The sequence below is a fragment of the Strix uralensis genome, chromosome 6, assembly GCF_047716275.1.
Source record: "Strix uralensis isolate ZFMK-TIS-50842 chromosome 6, bStrUra1, whole genome shotgun sequence".
NCBI lineage: Eukaryota > Metazoa > Chordata > Aves > Strigiformes > Strigidae > Strix > Strix uralensis.
In genome coordinates this window covers 33,694,430-33,716,605 of record NC_133977.1, presented here as the reverse complement: position 1 = coordinate 33,716,605, position 22,176 = coordinate 33,694,430, and the positions used below count along the sequence as shown (strand labels likewise).

At 38.7% G+C, this 22,176-nt stretch overlaps 1 protein-coding gene across 5 annotated transcripts in view; it reads left to right on the top strand.

Annotated features, from left to right (window-relative positions):
• The window catches only part of MYLK (myosin light chain kinase), a 218,379-nt gene that overhangs the window by 21,449 nt on the left and 174,754 nt on the right, over positions 1 to 22,176 (top strand). For 2 of the 5 annotated variants that reach the window (XM_074873612.1, XM_074873608.1), the window contains exon 2: positions 4,786 to 4,887. The exons of 2 other annotated variants lie outside the window; for them this stretch is intronic. The gene's annotated coding sequence lies outside the window, so the exon portion shown is untranslated. The remainder of the gene's footprint in view (positions 1 to 4,785; positions 4,888 to 22,176) is intronic. One more of the 5 variants, XM_074873609.1, reaches the window with a different exon arrangement.

Here is a 22,176-nt window from a genome sequence, read left to right as displayed (position 1 = left end):
TAGTTGGATTTGGGAAAAAGGTGGTGAGGGGAAAACAAGGGCTTAGACAAATAATTGGTTTGACAGACTACTGCTGCCTTCCAGCTCCTGCTTTCTGCATTTTACATGCCGTCTCCACTCATTTTTACTTTGACTATTGTAATTGTTAATAACTGCATTCAAGTGTTTTTTAGAAAAAGAAATGGACACCTCCACCCCCTACTCACCAATACTGAAGCAAACACAACTTTATACCAGTGTGGGATTCAAATATGCATGTTCCTTCATGTCTGTGTTTATTCTCCTTTGATAAAAAGGTGCAACTGAACCATTTACACTCAGTGTGAGTGTAGCACGCATACATTTAGTATTTCATGTCACCCACTGTCCTAATCATCCTTTATCCATTGGGAAATTCACCAGGCATCACCTTCTTTTCATAACTGATGCTTTTCTCTTTGAAAAGAGGACTCAAGGTCTGGCTAGAAAAAAGCTGTTTCATGTTACAAATACTGTGGTGTTGGAGTTCTTCCTTCCATTTTTGTTCCCAAAATTGCCATTCTGCAGATTTTTCTTACCTAAGTATACTCTGAAAATAAGCACAAAACCCTTAAGTTATAGCTGTATAGAACATAGTTTAAGATTAAAAGCATACCAGTCACATGTCTGTCTAAATTATGATACATTTAAAAAAAAAAAAAACCACAAAACAACCCAAACTTTATTTAAATAGAACTGGAGCAGTTCTTGGACTTGAACTTTTTAGTACAGGCTGAATAAGCAACCTAATAAGAAGATAATTTATGTAGGAAGAGGGTAGAAAAAACTCTTTGTGCTTCTTTAGCAGCTTGACTTCAACGCATAAAAGACTGGGGCAGTATGGAAATGCTGATTTTTATGAGAATGGCCAAGTTTAGACAACTCTCAGCTATGAACAGCTTTGTATTTTGTACTGATCAGCTGGTGCTTATCATTACTGTGACTATTCTTCTCAAAGTGTTTGAGACCATATGGAGTCATTGGAGTTGCACCCAATCTGGATCTGATCATTAGCCTGTTTTCATCTAAGAACACAGGTAGTTTGCATTGGAAACATTATGTACTCATTGAATCCATTGACCTTTAGAGTTAGAGAGAATTACCTAGGGAAGAGTTTTGGCTTCAGTGAGGTAAACAGATTAATTTTTTTTCCCCAAATTGATGTTGGCCCCTCAAAAATACCTTTAAAGTAACTTGAATGCATATTGCAAAATACTAATTTTCTGTATGTTGATTCAATAGCTGCTTTATGAAGACATAGCCCAAAGGTGCTCAGAGGCAGAGGGAAGAAAAGCAAACTGTAAAAGTGCAGTGTCTTGGCATGACCATGCTAACTTTAAACATACTATTCTAGTTAGACTGTGTATTTGTTTTGGTTAAGGAAACAGGCTAGTACAAATCTCCTGTAATAGCATAAATGTGAGTCTCTAACAGACAATAAACTTGGAAGACAATTTAAAAATGGATGTTTCTGCAGAAACTATTTCTATTTTGTAATGAAATCGGTTTTTACATATTTCATGGGGAGGTGGAGGGTGTCTCTCAATCATACCCCCTCGGAATGCCAACAGAGCAGATAACACTCATTAAATTCTTCCCCTTTTGCACCCCTACCTGAAGGGGAAAAAAACTTACATTGAAACTTCTTATTTCACTTCTTGGGAGGGATAGAGAGCTGGGAATCACAGACACCAGGGCAAACGTTATTGTTCTTTAAATAGTGTGGAAGAAAAAAGGTCACTTTTAACTGAACTCTGATTTTAATGAAAGATGCTGGTTTAGACTGTGCTATTTATTATAAAATTCTGTAAACCAGTGGGAAACTGAAAGTTGGACTCTTCAGTCTCACTCTGTCCTTTCCAAAGAGATTTCATTAAGTGTCTCCTACTCTAGTGGGAGATTTTCAAAGATATATATAGTCTTACTACTGAACTGTCAATCAAATAGCAGCCTACAATTACTTGAAGGGGAGTTACAAAGATGAAACAGCGAAGCTTTTCTCAGTAGTGGCAGATGGAAAAATGAGGGGCAGTGTCCCCAAGTTGCAGCTTGAGTGGTTCCCGTTGAAGTTTAGGAGGGTACTGCAGCACTGAAATTGGTTAACCAGAAATGTTGTGGCACCTCTGTTTGTGGAGGTGTTCAAGGCTTGTCTAGACAAAACCACAGCTGATCTGATCAGGTGTTGATGGTAGTTCTGCTTCAAGTGGGATGTTGGGTTAGGGATGTGTAGATATCCTATCCAGCTAACATTTCTGGGACTCTGCCATTGTTATCAGTTTATTAGTTTTCCTTCCTTCATCCTCATGCCTGGGTAAGATAAAGACCTCCTACAGCATCTCCCAAAACTGGTGAAGTCTCAGTCTGTTTGGGGTCCTGGTTCATGGTTTATAAATTTGGACAGCTCATTCGAGTTAGAGTTTACGAAGCTGTCTCTGTCATCCCTATTTTGAACTTTCCTGGATCTCAGCAAACAAGGGTACGTTTTGATTATATTTTCATTTGCGTGTTTTTTTCTGATGTGACAAACAATCTCTGTTTACTATTGTTCATGGAATCATAATGTCCTATATCTCTTAATCTACTGCTATGTTCTGTGAGCCTAACAATGCATGTTCTTAAAAGTCCACATGGTAGCTGTAGAAAATCTGCCTAGCTGTTTGGAGTATAAAAGCCCCATGCTCCTGGCTCCAAAGGTTGTGAAATCACATATTTTTAAAAGCAGTAATCTCATTCAGTGTTGTGTTCCTCACCACAGCACATCTTTTTCTTGGAAGTCCTTTTTTAGAAGGAATATAGTTGCATTTGAACTTTCTGCCTGCGTTGTAGAGCTTCTGCAACAATTTGCTTCTATAATAACTGGGTAGTTTCTCTTTTGAACATGAAAGGAGCATTATGTTTTTGATGGGAGTCAAAAGTAGTATAACTCAGGTTCTCTCTCTGGAGCTTGCATTAAGTGCTTTGTTAATGTCAGTTTGGCTTTCTGCAGGCAAACACTTATCTGTGAAGAAAATACATGTTGAATCGTATAATTACACCTCTAATCTATTATGAAAGTTTGTTACTAAATGAATAATGCCAGAAATAAATCATATGATGGTTTAGGTTAGCTTCCTGTACAGCTAGAATCACAGAATTTCCTAATCTATCTGAGCAGACTTTCTGTCACAAGTTCTATAGCTGGGGTTTGTTGCACTCCATGCCAGGAAGGGTCCCTGACATGACCCTTGTTTTGACAGTTTACTTACGCATGTGCAGACATCTCCACTGACAGTGCGATTCACTGAAGGTGCCTCCTGTATCTTTTGGCAATTGGAGAAACGTACTGGAAAGCTGAGCATGACAAGTGCATTGTGGTATGCTTGTTTTAAGGCTGATCACTCGTTCCATAAGAATGGGATGCCTTTTACCTTTAAATAATCCTTAATACTTTTGAATCAAGTTACGCTGAATACAAATATTTATTTTTAAAATCCAAAATGGGTAATACTGTTAGAAAGATTTTTATAAAGACACAGGTGACAAAGCTGAGAAAATCATACCTACCTGCCAGATCAAGTCTTCTCTAATGAACAGGAAAGGAATGTTGCACTATGATGCTGACAGTGCAGTTGTCCAATGTATATCCATGCAGGAGAAACTTGGTTTGATGTAGCTTGTGGGTTTTATCTCTGTCTTGTCTGGGATTTCTTTGAGGATGGCAGATCATCTGATAGTCCAGTAGGAGGTAATTTTGTTTCTCCTTACTAGTATGTGGACAGTTTCTACCTCTTTGGATGTGCTGTTGTCACTTTGTTAGGCCAGGTGCAGTCATCTAAATTTTACTATATTATTATCAAATTATTAACTCACTGTGTGGTAGGATGTTCTATCTATCCTGAGTAATGCAGAAAATATATTTCAGATTAGCACAACAACTGACTGCTGAACCATACACAAAGATAGGCTTGGATTAGTTAGTGAAGCATGCTACCAGCTTTTACTTGAGATTAGACATGATTTTGGCATGATGGACCTACGTCCACACTCTATCTTCTCCTTAACAAAGAATTTAAGGAATACTGTGACATTAATCTAGAATGTATTTCTAAGAAAGCAAGTAGGCAGGGACCTTTGAAAAGTTGCATCTTGGAACAGAGGAAGGTATTCAAACTTCAAATTTTGGTCCTTTTGGATGTAATGGGATTTTATTTTCAGTCCTGATCCAGCTCCCCCTGTGCTTGAGTGAATGCTAGAGTTAGTAAAAGGGAAGGGTAAGAATACAAGAAGGCAGGGGATGGGGGAGGATGGGGCAGGAAGAAGGTGGTGAAGCTGATGCTTAAGTTGTGGATCCAAGATCCATCTAGACTGAAGATTAGAGATGTGTTCATGTGCTGTACAAGTACTAACAGACACAGCTCCTGGGCTAAGGAGTTTCCACTTAAAAACACAGAGGTTCCATCCTTTTTACAAGCAAAGAGATGAGGATCTCTGTCCTGGAAAGATGAAGCCCCTTGACAAAGGTCACTGTTGTTCCCCCTTCTCACACAAACTGACAGTGACTCAACTCCTGTGTTCTGAGTCCAGGGCATTACTGCCAAGCCATGCTTTTCTTTTCCCTTGTGTTTTCTAACAGTCTAGTCAACAAAACAAAGTTGGTTACCAGGGTGCTGGCAGAGACCTTCCCTGTGCTATGGAGGGAGCGTGTGTGCCTATTCTATTCCTAGGATAAAACTATAGTTCTGCTTTCCAAGAGCCTTTGCAAATAATTTTCTCTCACTTGTTATCCAGGCAAGCAGTATTCAACCTGTGGATTTGGTATCTTAGAAGTGTCCTGAGCCAGTTGTTTTGGAAGCCAGTGTTGCACGCACAGAACCGGGAAGCTCTCAGTGGGTGAGAAAAAACCAACCTTTTCCAAGTACCCTTTGACGTATATACTGAATGATTATTTGTTTTTTAAGAGTGGGAGAGTTTGTCTGAGTTAATGTTGAAGAACTAGTGAATTAGGAGCTTTCTTCTACTTCCAAAGGAATCTATATTAGTTTTACTTGTTCTGGTTGTTCAAAATGAGAAAATGACTTAAAGTCATGTAGTGAGGGAGAAAATCATTAAAGAAAATGAATAATCTTGCAGAGGAAGTGTCCCACTATGAAACCTGACACCAGTGGGTTGTTTTTTTTCTTTTGTGGGGGGGGTATATTTATGTTCTCCCCTCCCATCCTTAGTCACCCCTCTATTTCTAAGTGATATGGAAAATGTTGGTGCCAAAAAATAGCTAGATGAAATATTGATAAATGTGGGAATCGCTTGCTTAGAACAGAGGCAAATTAGAAGGCAGCTGGTTTTCATCTTTTCTGTTAACTTGGGAGGTGGGTGGGTGGGTGTGAAAAATTGAGGCTACTGATTTATGTCCCCATATCATGCTCTTGGAGGAGGGGAAAAAGCAAGAGTGCTGAGAGCAAGAATCGAGCACACAGCATTTCTTCATGCTTCTTTCTATTCATTATAGATTGCCTTTTAAGAAATGGAGGGAATGGTTTTTGCAGCTTTTTGTCTCTGCTCTATGTCAAATGTCATAAGTGCTAGGGATGATATGAGACTAATTCATGGTATGCTTTATTCCCAAAACAACCTTCTACTTGAAAAACTTTATTGAAGTGGAATGAGTGTTCCCCTATGTTTACAGCATTGGGGAGATGTGGTGGTGTGCATGGTGTCTGGGTTAATTCTAGACTATCAGAAAGGTATTGTAGTAACAAGTACAACTGAGGATTTGAGAATCCCCATGCAATATGTTAATGGAGAATGTAATTTAATTCTTATGTAGAGCAAGTGGTTTTGGCATTACTGTGGATAGTTTTTTCAAACTGTCAGTTCCAGGGCTAAATAACAAAGTTAGGAATTATAATGCAGAATAAACCAAAAACATTTATTCTGGTAATTTCAAGACTTGTATCTGTAGCTCTGACTATAACTCAGAAAAGCTTGATAGAACTGAGAAGGCTTCAGAGATGGGCAGAAAAATCGGAGGTATGGAATGACATCCCTAGGACCAGAGAGTAAACTAGAACTCTTTAGTTTGGAAAAAATCTTGGTTGGAGGCCAAGAGTGTCGTAAAACTAAAAGTGGTGTGAAGAAGGTGAACAAGGAATAATCAGTCATAGCATCATTTGAATAAAAGGAAAACTCAGTAAAACTCAGACAACAAGCTTAAAACAAGTCTTTTTTTTTTTTTTTTTTTTTTTTGTTTTATACAAGGCATGTGCAATTGATTGTGGAACTCGCAGCAATAAAATGTCAAGAAAGCCAAAATGGGTTCAGAAAAAGGTTAAATTCATAGAGGTTAAACTTGGGGACTATGAAACATGATGGTCTGACTTCGTAAGTCCATAAACTGCTGATTGCCAGAAGCCAGGAGGGTGTATTTGGAAAAGAATTGCTGTAAGCTTATTCTGGCTTTATGTGTTCTTTCCCAAGGCAAGTGCTACTGATGGTCACTGGAGATAGGATATGCATAAGAATGAGACGTTGGGGCATTTTTATGGCTTGCTTTCCAACATCTCTAGCTGTCTGACTCCATTTACAGATATGATACTTTGGTAATGCTCCACTTAATGATCAACCTACATTCTTACGTTTATTCTGTACTCCTGTTTATTCTGTTCAGGCATCAAGGCATACAGTAGCCCTGTCTGCCAGAGCATCATCCAGGAACTTCTCAGAGTTACCTATTCAGTTTGACTCCATGAATTTCATGAGAGTGATGGCTTTGTGAGGTGCTGATCCTAATTCTGTTTTGTCTCTTTTGCAGCATCTATACACTCCAGCTTCACTTGCTGTTGCTTTAATCATCTTGGAAGCCTTTTCCACTTCTATTTATTGAAGTTATTTACTGTTGTTATCTAGGTAATTTAGCTGTTGCTTTCCTAGTTGGGACCCGTACTCCTTTTCAGTTGCTAACCTTTCTGTTTGTCCACTTTCGGTTTTAAGTATTCCTCCCTTGAAATAATAGGTGGGGGGAATTTCCTGCTTTTGTCGTGGAAGGGGTGGAATGTGGTGCTCTGGTTCATGTTTGTGAATTTGAAGGAAGTGATACTGTAAGCTGTTAGTTCTGTAAAGCTCCTTTGACAAGTGACAGAGAATTGTATTTCACATGGGCAAAATGCATGTGAGATTTTGTTGTTCTGGATTTTGCTTGTTTAATCCTGTAACTGCCATGACTGAATTCCAGGTCAATGCTGGTGTCACATCAGCAGTGTGTGAGCCAGTGCAGTGAAGCTGCAGGGGCACACTGGTTCGTTAACCTCTGTACTGGTGTGTTCAGAAAGTGTGTATATTTTTGCTGCTGTCCCAGAGACTGGGAGTGGGAACTTGGAAGTTTCCCACTGCAATCAATAGGAAACCAGCAAGTACTTAGGAATGAGAATTGCTTTCCTTTCTGGTATCTGGCCCACTGCCTATTTTTGTGGTTTCTGTAATATTCCAGCTTTCACACTCCTCTGGGCGTGCAGAGGTGACTGCTTTCTTCCCTGGCCATGCATATTACTAGACAAGCCATCTTCAGAGAGCTGAGGAAATTTTTGCTCCTTCCTAAAAAGGATGTCGTTGAAAAATGGTGTCCTGAGGAAAACAAAAGAACTGTGGCTTAAACACAGGACTTTTAGACCAATGAGGCAGGCTTCCTTAAAAAGGACTAGCTAAAGTTTGGGGGCTAGACAGATACCACAGTCATACTCTATTTTCTATGACCAGAAGTTTTCAAACTAACTTTCTAGCTTTTGTAGTTGTGAAAAAACCTTTTAAAGAGTGCAGTAACTGCTGCAGCCATAGCCACCTGAGTTGGCAGGCAGCCTGAAACAATAAGCCTTGAGGTGTGAATTCCTCTCATTCATTCAATGGATGGCTAATTCAAATGGCATTGATACAACTTCAAAGGTGAACATTAACTGTTTCAATGTGCATCAAAGCATCTAGAAAAATGGAAGGGTATGTAATGAAGGTGAGTAGTATTGTGTTGGGCAGCCTTTTAACAACACAGGGTGAGCTAAACACTTGGCTTCTGAGTATCTGTGCAGCCCAAGTCTGGTCAATTAAAGAAACATTAGCTATAGATGAGTAGCAGTAAACAACGGAAAGTATGAAGTGAATAAAGAGAAAGGGGAAAATAGACCTTTGTCATAACATTTTAACTGGAGTTAGTCATGTATTTGCCTGCTGGCAATCTCATGCTCACCGAATTCTTTGACACCATTGGCATGCAAAAAGATTTGCCTACTTGCTGGATTTTGAGTTGTTGCCTATCTAGTCTGAAGGAGGAGAGACCAAGTATGCTTCCTACCTGATAAATAGAAGTTTGAGATAGGTGCATGCTGTATTTTGTCGCGGACAGAAGTAGAGTAATTTCTATTTTTCATTTAGCACAAAATGATTAGTTTGAGAGGGAGAATGCTGTTGCTGTGTAGTCTGGCTCAGGAGGAACTGGCATTCCCTTTAAAAATGGTTTTGTACTCATCTGAGTTAGAGAACATGGAAGAAATTTACTGTATGAGCTTTTATTTTAAGGCAGCTCCAGCTGCTAAATAACCATTCTGAGAGGCTGAGATGCATCTAAAAATCTCCTTTCTCTAGCTCTAATTACAGATTGTTATTGATATTTTTCAAATTGCTCTTATGTTAAAGGACTTCAGTGTCATAGTTTGGGGAGAAGACTGCTAGCCTCAAAGTCTGGAATGAAGTGATATGAAAGTAGAAGAGGGAAGTAGTAAAGCTTTCAAAGACATTCAGTGTAGATATGTTATCCAGGAAGAAGACCTCCTGGATTTGCACGGAAGTAAGTTCTGCAGAAGCCAGGAGCAGATAGACATTGGAAACTGTCAACAGTATGGAAATATTCATTTGAATATTTAGAATTAGTTAGAGCAAAATCCTCTTAAGCTGTGTCCTCGCTTTACAGAAGCTTCTTGAAAGCAGATTATCCTTGTCCAAATCCATTTGGACATTAATGACATAGTAGATTTTTGCCAAGAAGCCTGGGAGGTCAAATAGTAGATCTAGTCTAGAATACATTTGCTGGACAAAATGATCTTAATGCTGCTCATTGGGCCTTGAACAGGCCTGCGGTTACCCCAGGAGGCTTGAATCACTTCTGGGTTTGAATTGTCCTGGGTGCCCATTGCTGAGCAGTGGCCTTCAAAAATTATGCTGCAGGTTTTTCCATCCCAGCTCAGTGGGTTTGTTACACATGTCCTATCTTATGTTTAGAAACTCGAAGCCACAGTGAAACAGGCAGTGCAGCTTTCATGTGTATATGTAAAACTGTCATGGCCACCTTAAAATCTGCCTAGTTTCACACTCTGCCTTGAGTCATTGCTTTCCCTGGTGTATCACATGTACTTTCCAAAGGAAGGGGCCAAATGCTGTGCAACTTATTGGAAAGGTTTAAAATCTTTGACCTGTTCTATGTTCCACTTGTTCTGTTTTTCTTAGACTCTCTACAATTGGTAATTCCATTCAGTCTGTCCCATATTCTTCTAATCAATTCCCTCCAAGATCTTTTTCCATTTGGCTGTTCTTGGAGACTTCTGATCTTGTTGCCACAAACTCCTGAACTGGTTCATTTTCATGACATGTAAATGTTATAAAACTTTTTAAGGGTGGCCAGTATTTCTCAACTCTCCATTCATTTTCCAGTGTCGAATCTGATGGCTGCCCGGTCCTTTAAACTGATGCAGTGTCTACTACTGCCCTAAATTGATCCTGCTGACCTTGCACAGCTAAAGCTGTGCGTCCCACCTCAGAGATGGCTGCACTCCAGGGCTGGGTGTATATAAAACTACAATACCTGGAAAGCAGCTTGGGACAAAAAGGACATATGAATGTGTCAAGTATTAATGCCAGTGTTCCTGGAGGCCTTGCTGTCTCCCCAGTAAAACAGGTCCAGGGATTGGCTTTGTTTCCCTGTGGCTGAATTCAGCCAAGATCATTCCTATCCAACTTCTTAAGTGACTTGAAAACACTGAAATGAATTGCTTTAAACCCTAATAAGTAATTTCTATTACTGAGAAGGATGTATTCACTGCCAGCGTGGTACTGGTGCTGAAAGTGGATTACATTAGCCTTTTGTTTGAAATCAATTGAGTTTACAACTCCACTTCAAAGTCTTTAGAGCTTTAAAATAGAGCCAGCAGAAACTGTTTAACAAGTCAATGCTGCCCTGGGATTTGCATTGTTCTATCTTCAGTTGTGAGAGGGAAAGACTTCATTTTCCTGTACTTTCACTTCACCCAGGGAGAGTGGTGCAGAACAATAAGCAGCCTATTCAGTTTTGCCTTACCACTGGTTTGCTAGGTTTTGCCTAGGTGCAGATGTCTCCCTACACAATGAATTGCAATTCCTGCACACTTTCAGAGTGCTTTCACTTTAAAGCTTGATTTATTGTTAGATTTCACTGTTCTTTTGGATTCTTTCACTTTTCAAAACTTTAGTTATAATGAAGAATCCCTTAAAATGAGTTTATGGAAGAGTGGAGCCTTTTAGACTTCACACATTAACTTCTTATTCCTGTTGTATGAAGGGCAGCATTCTTTCATTGACCCAGGGAAAACAAGAGCATTGGTTTAAAGCGTTGGTGATACCCTACCATTTCAAATTCATAGTTTTCTCAGTCACTGTCTGTGTTCTAGTAAAACTAACAAACCAGGAAGCCTTAGTTTAAACATCAACAGCTTCTTCTGAGATGGGGGGAAGCATTTTGCATAAAATAAGTGCTTCACTTTAACCCCCACACAATGAAAAGACTTGTGTCAATATAAGTAGGCAGTAGGGGAAGCAGAGAGTGAGTGGGTGAGTACCATTGTTTCACTAAATGTTTGTCTTTGCTCTCTCATTTGTGGCTCAAGCAATGAGGAAACTGAAGCAAGCAGCAAACTCTGGAAATAAAAATCATAGCTGTTTCCTTTTTAGGACTGAGGTAGCTTAATCTCTAGTTTGAGGAGAAAGTGTAGAGACTGGGTTACTCAGAGTCTGTCAAGAATGCGACGGATAATGAAGAGCAATATGCACTCAAATCAAGCCTGACTCCTGATGTGTTGAGCATGCAGATTTTTCTGTGGCTCTGCCACAGACAGTTCCAGATTTCCCCCACCTCTTTTCCCTCAAGGACAGGGAAGAGAGAACAGAGAGACACAGACTCATTATACTCTTCCTGTTAAAAGGCCTTTTAAATGCATTGGGACACTTCCCATGCACTTCACATGCATGAAGTCATGTGGAAGACTGAGGTTCATAGCTGGTGTGTGATTCAAGCAGAGTCTCCCACAGTCTCTGAATACCTGTGGGCTCCTGGGTCCTGACTCGTCTAGGATAAATTAAGGCTGGTTTTGCGCTTTTTTTCTTTGACTAGAAATTACCTCCTTCAGACTAACCTGTATCTTTCCATGAAATGCTTTAGCTGTGACAACAGTGCTGTTTTCTTAAATGGTTTTGCCAGAAAAGCCCTTGTTCATCCCATCCCATTAACGTCCTGTCTTTTTCAGAGGAACGTGAGGAGACCTTGTTTGTCCTGTTCTTACGTGTGGTATCTCTGACACCTAACACAAGGCTCTGCTTTGTTGCACAAATAGAAGCAAAGTTAGAGTAGTCTGGCAGTGTGAAGCACTGAAGTTTTGGAGTGTCCATGGCATTTGCTGCTCAAAACTGTCTTGTTCGTATAGCAAATGCACAGAGTACTGGTGATGGAACCAGACAGATCTTGGTGTGTGTGTGGAAGTGACAGTTAATGGATAAAGCAGTGTTCCTCCCTCTGTAACTGTTGTTTCTATAAAGCATGTATACAGATTTGATTTATCAATGTTTCACAGTACTAGCAAAGACTAAGAGGTTTAAATATCAAGTGAGCAAAGCTTGAATTGGATTTTCTACTATGAACCTTTATGTTATGATTTTTAATGTCTCTGTGTTCTGCAGTGAATAGGATTGATGATAAGACTGGAGGTTGTGAGCAAAGGATACTTATTTTTGCTTTTTTCCTGAAGACTTTTGCAAGGGAAAGGGAGGGGAAGGAAATGTAGTAAACCCAGGCCTTGTGCTTAGATCTTTGAAAAACGTGTTTATATCACAAAATGGCTGTGAATGAACAATAACTGATATTTACAAATAGTTTCTTCTGCTGGAGTGCAATTTGCATCCTGACACAAGCTCTTCATTATAAACATTGTTTTCCCTGTGCTGGTACAGAAGACGCATCAGTGCCTCATGCTGCCAAGCACTGTGGTTTTTCAGAAGGAAGAAAAAGGCTTAATGCTATTTGTTCAACCCAGCCAGAGATCTACTGTTTATAATCTGAAATATCATAAAATGTGTTTTCAATTACCTTGTGCATATTTTTAAAGAATTAAATTTCCATCAAAGGATTTTGTGAGCTGTTTGATCTCACTATGTCTAACGAGCCCAATCTGACTGGAGATAGTTTTGTCTGAACACATACTGCCGAATTGTAACAAATGTGCCCTTTGAGTGTATGTGACTTTAAGAGAAATCAGTCAATTTATTAGAGAAGAGGATGGTGGGGGGCTAATTTCCAGTGTTAGCTGTGAAATGAGTAGCTAAAGACTTGGAGGTGCGAAGGGACTATGGTATTTTTGTGCTATATGGCTGATTTAAGCTTTTGTTTTCTTCTGTGTTAATCTGGATATAGTATTCCATTTTCCAGACATCTTTAAGTGTGAGACAGAGCCCTACCCTACTGTGAGAACCTGGAAACAAAAGATGTAGTATTTTTTTGTTACTCTGAGAAAAGACTGCTTGTGATGCCATTGTGCTAGGCTCTGTACAAGCACACAGATGCTTTGCAGTGCATTTCAATACATAAACTAAAGATAAAAAGAAGAGAAAGAAAAATGAAATGATTTTATCCAGAAATAGCATCAGATGTTTGAATTCCTAATACTTGACTGTTCTGCCTGCTAGCCCATGTTGTCTTTCCAGTGTCAGGCTCTAAACAGTGTAATGATGGAATTCAGATTTCTGCTGCTCCTGGATGGAGATGGCATTTCCTAAACTAGAAAAGCAAGGCAAAATATTGAGAGTCCACAGTTTTTCTTTCCGTGCCCATACATCTTATGCAAAGAAACGCCTGAAAAAATTAGCTTAGGTCTCAAGAGTGGTAATTAGTCTCGTGGATTAGCATGCTCATGTTGCAGTTTTAGGTTTGTAATTGGCCTGGATATGTCTATAGAATACTGGACTGCTCTGATTAGGCTTACATGAGCTGTAAGAACACCTTTCTATTAAGTAGCTGTTATGTCTCCTTTATCAGTGCAACTATTTAGACGTAATTCTCCTACTGCAGTCAAGCATGTATCATGGCTTTTGATGTCTTTTTCCCATCATCCTTTATTTCTGGGGAATCCTGACATGAAAGCAGAACTTTTCTTATACATCTTGCTTCTTCCCAGCACTTACTGCTTACCTTAAATCCAGGTCTTGTTTTGGTTTGACTGAAGATTGGGTAGCTGTTGATGTTGCTCTTTCTAGGTATTAATTTGCAGTTCTCTTTTAGAAAGCTAGATTTATCTACATTAAACTAATTAATGACAATGCATACTACACCAACTTAAATTAAATTGGGAACACTTATTTATATGTATTTGTGTGGTGGCATTTGATCCATCTTTTGCTGACATTGTAATTGTGACTTAGGAAATGCCTATGATATCACAAATAGATGTCAGGTAGAAAATAAGCAGCACTAGGTGAAGCCTTAAAAAGACAAAGAACCTTTCTATGTAGATGTCATCCATACTAAGGAGAAGGAAAGAGAAAGCCAGACACTCCGTACAGCAACAGCACAGTTGTATCTAAACAGAAAGGGGCCTGTTTTCCCAAAGTTTCCAGCTAGTGATAGTAGAGGCAGTAATGAGATACAGAACTGCTTTCCATCTTACTCTGCCAATTCAGCTCCAACAAAGATGCCAAATAAGTTTCCATTTATGAGCTTTTCAGTAAAAAACAGCTTTAACAAAATCCCTGCTCTTTTTTTCTGCTGAAATTGTCTTTCCCAGTTTGTGATATTTGCTACCTGCCTGACTGTCATTAGCATGAAGCAATGGAAGATTTGTATAGATGATATGTGTGGAAAGTCCCTAAATCATTCACTAGCTGTTTCTTAGTATTTCTGGAAGGGAAAGTAGCAACATCTCTAGGGATGGTTTTTCTATCAGCTGGGCCTTCACTAATGTGATTAGCAGGCTAAATGCTCCAAATAAATCCATCACTGGCATCAATTGCATCAGAGATGAATTTTGTTCATTTATTAATACATCAGTAAAACCCCAGTATTCATTTCCAAGACTCAGTGGAAATGGATCAAATTCAAAACTTATTTTTATCCACACTGTGGTTCAAATTAGTGTTTCTATACAACATGTACAAAACCATTAATGTCTCCTGACCTTTGCTGCTACTGAAATCTTACTGGAAATTCTGTCATATCAGAAGCACCCTGACTGCAGTCACCATGTTCTGAATCTTGGAGAGTGGTTAATTCTAAGGACTTACTGACACCATGCAAGCCTCAGTGGGACAGAGCATTTTTTTCCTCATTTGTTTCAATATTTGATTTTTAACCAATAACGTAAGGAGCACATATACTAATATGTGCTAATCTGGATCTTCTTGCAAGGCAGACTCATGTTTGTTAAGTCACTTGTTAGATCATGCATATGGGAGCAGAATGTGGGTCACAGAAAATGGGATGTTACATCTGAGAAACTAGCTTTGGAAACGTTTTGGGGCTAGTACTGGATAAACAAGGAAATAAGGACTGTCATTGTGATGCTGTAGGCAAGAAATCTAATTAAGCCCTTACTGAATTGTAGAGAAGGGAAAGAAACATCAAGGAGGAGAGAGGTGGGGATGTTACTTTTTTTCTAACACCACAGAGACCATTATACACTTACCATATCTAATTCTAGTAGCCACAATTCACGAAGGAGGCTGAAATTGGAAAAGATTCAGGAAAGAGATAAAAGAATGATTCACTGTCTGGAAAACTGCCTTGAAGCCAGAGACTAAAGCTCAGTCCATTTAACTTTTCAAAAGGATAAAAATGTGACACTGATTATAATTGTACCTACCTGGACTGGAGGTTACTGATGGCAGAATTAGGTAGAATTAGGTAGAATTAGGTAGAATTAGGCCCAGAGGTTGGAATCTGAAGGAGAGTTTCATTCTGACTAGAACTGAGACGTCAAAACGTTTAATGATCTTAAAAAATAATAATATGGCTTTAGAGACATCTTAGGGTGACTGGATGTCTTCTCTAAAGGATCTTAAATAAATGGAGAGATTCTTGTATGATTTCTTTGGGCTGTGTCCCACCAACCTCAGACAAAATGATTGGAATAATGTCTTCTAACTTTGAACTTGGTAGAAGTTCTCAGTTGCCAGTTTGAATTCAGTTCAAACTTCCACTTTGTGGTCCGGTTTATAGTCTGTCTGAAGACCTATTAAGAAGCTAATTAGTGCTTTATTTTTGGAGGACAGGTAGTTGTTATAAAGCATCCTTATAACTGGTGCCAAGGGAAAGCCTCATTAGAGCCTACCTGACTTGCTAGTTAACTTCTCCGTTGTTACTATACTGCTTTAACTCCTGAGTTACAGCAGGCTCTCTTCCTGTAAATCATGTTGAAAGTCTCAGAAGCCAGATGAAGGCTAGAATCTCTGTTTGTACTGTAGCACAGGCATGCTAGGGAAAAACTGGAGTTTACAGCCAACCTTAGGGCACAGGACAGGGACACACTTTTGAGCTTTAATCCCACTTCTGCAGTTTTAAAGAACTCACTTTGGTCAAAAATGTTGTGAGTGAGTAAGCGCAAGTGTGTGTGTCTGCCCAGAACATGCTCAAGTGTGAGATTTGTGTAGAAGCAGGCAAAGCTTGTATTTAGTTTTTTGTGTGAAACAGAAACTTAAGGAAAACTGAAGCTTAATGAGGGTGATTTGAGTTTTGTCCACTGTAGCTGTGACCTTTAAAAACAATAATAGTAATTTGGCTGAAGAGACCCACAAAGAGCAGCCTGGGTAGTATTAATGTTAGGTGTGTCAGCCACAGGAAGGCCTGCTGTCTCTTTCTGTCAGGGATTTGGGAAAACTGGCAGTCTTTTAAAATGCCTCACTTCTCAGCTCATACTCAAATTTAAACACAAAAGAAGAATAATCTCTCTTTATCCTCAGTCTGTCTGAGAAGTCAGCTACTGATAATGAAAACATGTATGGTATTGGACAAGGAGAACAACTTATTTTAGGACTAATTTACAATCTTTTAAAGAGAATTGCCACTGTATCAGTTACAGGTAAGCCTATAAAACATCTAATTAAGAATGCATTGGTCTGAGAGAAAAAGCTGAGAAGCAATCAGGTTTTATTAAGCAAAATTTTCAAAAGTAACAGCACCATATTTCTACCACTGAGTGAAAAACTGGCCTGTGCTAGTAAACACATTCTTTTTTTTCAAGTAACCTTATTTCATGAGACTGTGTTTGTTCCAAAATACACAAATCATCCTGGGTGAAAGCTATAAACTTTATCTTATTTGGCCTTGGTCTCTCTGACCCATAGAAATTGAACAGTCTGGCGATAGACACAGTGGAGAAGAATTTAGGCTTATAGATTGTAGTTACCAATATAAGTGGAAGAATGATGCATCAGTTTTCTTGGGCATTCTAGGGAACAGATCATCTTCATGGAGGTGGCAAATTCTTTTCTATGTACCAGTGTCAGTCTCTATAGCTCACTCTTGCAGACTTTTTCTGTCTCTTAGAAATACTCAGAGAAAAGGGGTCATACAACATGCCTTTAAACGGAGTTTCTTTGAACAGAGTTCATCTGTGTTCACAAAGCTTAAGCATGCAACAGTAACCCTGAAAACTTTTCGGAGTCCAAATTTAGGACATGGGTGCCCATAGTTGAAGTTCTGCACCAGATGCATATCAAGGTGAATTTTATTCCCTATGATAGGGTATCATAAACCTAACACTGCCAGGCTTAACTGAAAAGAACAGGGATTATTCTGTGGGTTTTTTTAAGACATGAATGTTGTCTAATACTCTTCTCTATTTGCAGATTGGTCAGTATTGTAATGAGATAGTCTGTTTCTGGCCGAGGTGCTTACTTTCTTACCAGGCAGTTGTCTCATTTGTATTCATACTATTTTCCCTATTTTTTCTGCAAAGTTCTAGGTGTAGCAGCCACTTCTGCGCCTAACCTGAGTTAGCAATTACAAAAGTAAAGAGGAAGCTGGATTGTACCTGTCATGGTTTATCTTTCTTCTATACCTGTAAACTCTGAATGGGATGTGATACTGCACTAGACTAATCCCAAGTCTCAAGTTTATTAACAACGCACCGAAACCAATCTAGGTTTGAGCCAGGGCAAAGAGAATGGCTGAAACACTGAGATTCAGCAGTGGCATATTATTTGTGGCTATGGCTTTGGATGTCTTGGAATTTAGAGACAATGAGGAGGGAGGAGAGGTTCTCCTGTGGGCAGGTTTGCTGTAAGAAGTGTGAAATAGTTTTTCTTGCACAGTTCTTGGGGAAGAAATAAAATGTTTCTTTGGGGAACGCAGTGTACAAGGGAATATTTTTCTAGTTATTGAAAATCTCATGGGGACTAGGAGGGGTTCAGGTTTGTTTCTTTACAGGGAGTGCCATACATTTTTGGCAGACGTGGCTCAGCTCTGATTAATTTAAATCCTGATTAAAGGAAAGTTCACTATATTTTATGTGATTGGACTTTCCTTGCCTGCCCCCTCCCCCATCCAAAGGTCCCTACAGTGCAATAAAAAGAATACGGGCTCCCTTTAAGAGGCTACATTAAAGGAACTATACTTCTTCAAAAAATGATGCAAGTGATTGTAATCCTTCCAGTTCCCTCTCGTGAATGTCTCTCAAGTGAATTCAGAAATCCCCAAAGAATTTTAGATAAACAACATTATATCAGGTAGTCAATAAAATGAGAAGCCATGAACTATTATGAGCATTAAACGTGAAAAATCTAGACTAAAACATTTTGCAAATTATAGTCTTACCTGTTTTTAAACGACTGAAAGGTCTGAGGTTCTTTTTCTTCCTTCTAAGATTAAAAGTTTAATCTGGTGTAACCTTCTTCTGGCTAAAGGGATGTCAATGATTGCATTTTCAATTACTGCATTTTCCACTGTTCATGTGTGTCTGGACCTCTAAATAACATCTGTATAAAACACTTGAAGGCAGTAGCCCCAGTCCTGTAAATTCATTAATTCAGTACATTTGGATGTTGAGTCCTTTAAAAGGCTGTGACTTAAGCTTGCAATGAATTTCCATTTTCCCTATTATTGGGTGATGTCATTGCAGGCATAAAGAAAGAATATGAATATAGATGGAGCAGCCAAAATTCACAAGCGCAGAAGATGTTAATTTTTTTTGTTTGGATTAGAGGTTCATTCCAAAGAAGTAAGTATATTTTTCCAGCATTTAAAGCCATTAGGTTTTTATTTAGTTTTGTTTTTTTCCAAGCTTTGGCACTAGTGAGGGGTCAGGAGCTGACAAAAACTGGTCCCAAGCAGGTATTGCTTAATCTATTTTCTCTGCTTGTTGATGCTGCAGTACTTCCACTACAAAGCCAATCTCTTGATGATCCCCATAGGATCAAATGCAGATATTTTGATCCTCCAACAGCTGTAAAATCCTGATTTATTTGTGGTTTCACATGTCCAGTATGCATTACAGTGATAAATATGCTTTTTCAGCAAGAAACAAAATAGCAATTATACTGAGTGAAGTCAAGTCAAGATAGCTTCTGGTATTCTGAAGAAACTCAGTAGTTCAAGTTACATATCTCCTTTTCTGTCTCTACCTAGTAGGAACATGTAATGTGCCAAGAAGAGTCAATAGCTTTTCATGCTTTTAAGGAAGGAGGTGCTTTTGTGCAGGGCTGTCAACAGTGGCTTAACTGGGCCTTTTGGTTGGTTTTTTTTTTTCCTTTTTTTTCATCTTTTTTCCTGTGATGTGGGTGTTTAGAGGGATACACAAGTCTTCATCACTAACTGTTTTGTGTGCGTGGTCCCTCATTAAGAGAGGAAGCTGGTTAGAGGTGTGATCTAGGTGCTGACAGTTGTAGACACCTTTGGCTTAACCACAGTAAGGTGCCATCACGGCCCCTGCCAGTTACCAAAAGACTGAATGAATCTTCAATACCGAAAATATACCAGTTTCCAGAATGTTAATGCAGTACCTTTATTAGCATAAAATTCACCTGTGTATTTTTGGGGTGTCATTGGATGTGTTACTCTTTCTTTTGATATCTTTTCTCAGTGAATGAGACTTATCATGTACTTTCTCTGAAGCAGCTGATAGGCAGGCATAACTAGGGTGTCTAGTGAAATCAATCCAGTTCAGAAAGTTGGGTTAAGCCTGGAAGTTAAACCATTTGTTAGGATAGGAAATTAATACTCTGAAAATGATCTTGATTGTTTTCCTTTAAAACAGTGGAAGACGTTCATATGCGCTGCTTTTTGTTATTGGTTTGTGCTAGTAACCTCTGTGAAATAAATTATAACAATTAAATTAAAATCTGGCTTTTAATACTTGAGTTGAATGCACTGCACTTGGCTCAGCTCAAGAGAAGCCACTGTGACATGGCTAATTCTCAATGGGGTCAGAATGAAAAATCACACTACAGAAAGAAGATGATTGCAGAAGATGCATTAATAGGAAAACTGCTCGTCCTGGGAAGAGTTTACAGCTGTAAATCTAGCTGACATTTTAAGTTTCTTACTCAGTTTCCCTTAAAGAATGGTTTGGTCTTTTAAGCACATTAGTCTTGAATACTATATATTTAGTGGTACAAACAAGTTGTATGTTTTCTTTATAGATGAATAAGTTTGTCTCCAAAGTATTTTGAAAACACTAGAATCTTTTTCTGGTTAAATAATTTTTGATTGTTGAGTCTCTGGTGTAATGGTAAGCATATGGCCAAAATTATGATGTTCTTTGTTGATAGGAAACTTGTTTCCTTGTAGAACATAACTAATAAAGTGACCCATGAGAGCAGAAAAGGAAATAAGAGGAAAAAAAAGGTAAACCCAAATAGAATGCAAGCACAGGTTTCCTTAAGCTCTTTCGGTTGGAGAGTTCAAGTTAACAGATGTCTTTCTGCAAGAGGCATTGTAAAGGGGTTTTTTCCTAATGCTTTAACTAACAACAGATTTGTCTGATTATTTATTATATTTATTTGTAAACAATGCAAACCAGTTTCACCCTGTGGATGAACTGAGTAGCTTGGAGCAGATGCCTCAGTTAACCGTGTTTATGTGCTTAGATTTTATCAGATATCTGTTGTTGAGCCTTAAACCTGTCAGCAGTGCCTCCAGTCTGCGTTACAGTGGTGCTTTTCATGCCCTGTAAATCCAGAATCAATCACTGCCATTAAAGCATTTGCTTTCCTCAATGTTTGCTTATCTCAAATGCAAAAATATTGCAAAGGATTCAGTTCTATCAGATGCCAATAATACTGCATCTGAAGGCCTCGCAGGACCGTGTTTCTTCTGACTGAAAGCTGTATTTAGATTTTGTATCCATTTTTATTTCCATCTAGGTGTGCATACTTAATATTACTTATCTAAGTAGTCTCACCAAATTCATGAAGAGCTTTATGAGCAAGGCTGTGCAGCAAGCAACACAGCTTGCAACAAAGCCCTTAAGGAAGGGACTGGCATTAATAAGGATTAGCACTTTGGGGAAAAATGGCTGGTATTTTCAAATCAGAGGGTACACTGGTATACTTTATATGTTTGCATTTATCTGTTCCATTTATTTAACATTAACAATAAAACTCTCCCACTGATTTTTTTTTTTCCCCATGATTTAAAATTATTTAAAAAAAAAATTACAGCAGTTTACACTTCAAAATCAACTTGGTGGTCTCCAAGGAATGGGGAAGGTAACTTTGTAGCAGCATAGAAAGCTTGAAGAGGCTAGAAACCTCTAACTAGTCATGTGTCTATTTTTCATCACTCACCTTTTTTCCTGAAGCTGCATGTCTTTGTGAGGAGCTTGTTAGTTTATTTTGCACACTGACAATCCTTATCTTGTTGGAACAGTAAGGACATCTAACAGCTATTTACATGACATGTAAGGTTTTTTGGGGGGTTCTGGTGATTTGTATCTTCCATGCAGAAGCTCTGTATAAGAGGGGTTAAAACACAGGCAGCACTTCAGTCTAAAGAAAGTAGTAGTTAAAATACACATAGCATGGGGAATTCTGGCAAAAAGAAAGCCCACAAAAATCCTTTTCTACTCTCTGGGAGATTTATAAGGTACCACAGGACCGTCCCAAAGTAAACTAAAAATATTTTAAAAATGCAGCAAGACATCAGGAAAGTTATCACTAGCACTTTTTAAAAACTTAGGGCAGAAAGACAAAGAACTTAAACATTTAAGAACAACAAAATCCAAATCATCTAGTCTTCCAAAACAATTGCTAATTTAAAAACAAACCAAACACACTTGGGGAGGAGTGTTTCATCAAATACTCTTCCAAGAGTCTCCAGTTACTGCAAGAATACTTTCCACTTTTCTGGATGGATGTCTTGCACATGAGAATCTGAAAGAGTGTAACTGATGAAGTTTGCCAAGTCCTCATCAAAAGTCTGTTAAATCGGGGGAACCTTCCCATTCAGTTCAACAGAACTTGAATGTGAGGTATTAACCCAATTTTAAGTTGAGGCAGGTTAAATACTAAGGTTAAGTATGAAGTTACTCATTACGTGACCAGTTTTGACTTGTTTTTTGCAGTTTTGACTGCAAGTTTTAAGCTTGCAGCTCTTTGCAATATCAGGTGTGTTACTTGACAGAATTAAGGCCTGGCATCTAATTAAAAAATGTTAATATAGCAGCCTTCAGCTGATCTGTCTTTCTACAAGAATGTCGAGAACAATTCAGGCCCTAATACTGTGAAAACTGACTTTCATGATTAGTTTGATTCAGAAGTACAATCATATTGAACTTTGCTAAAACTCTTTCTGTGCAAGCTTCAATATTTACTGTTATGCATAAAGGCTTACGGGAGAATCCCTGACAAACTTTAGCAAGTTGGGCAGGTGATGATCAGGACTGCCAGAGAAGTGGCCTGTGAATGAGATTTGAC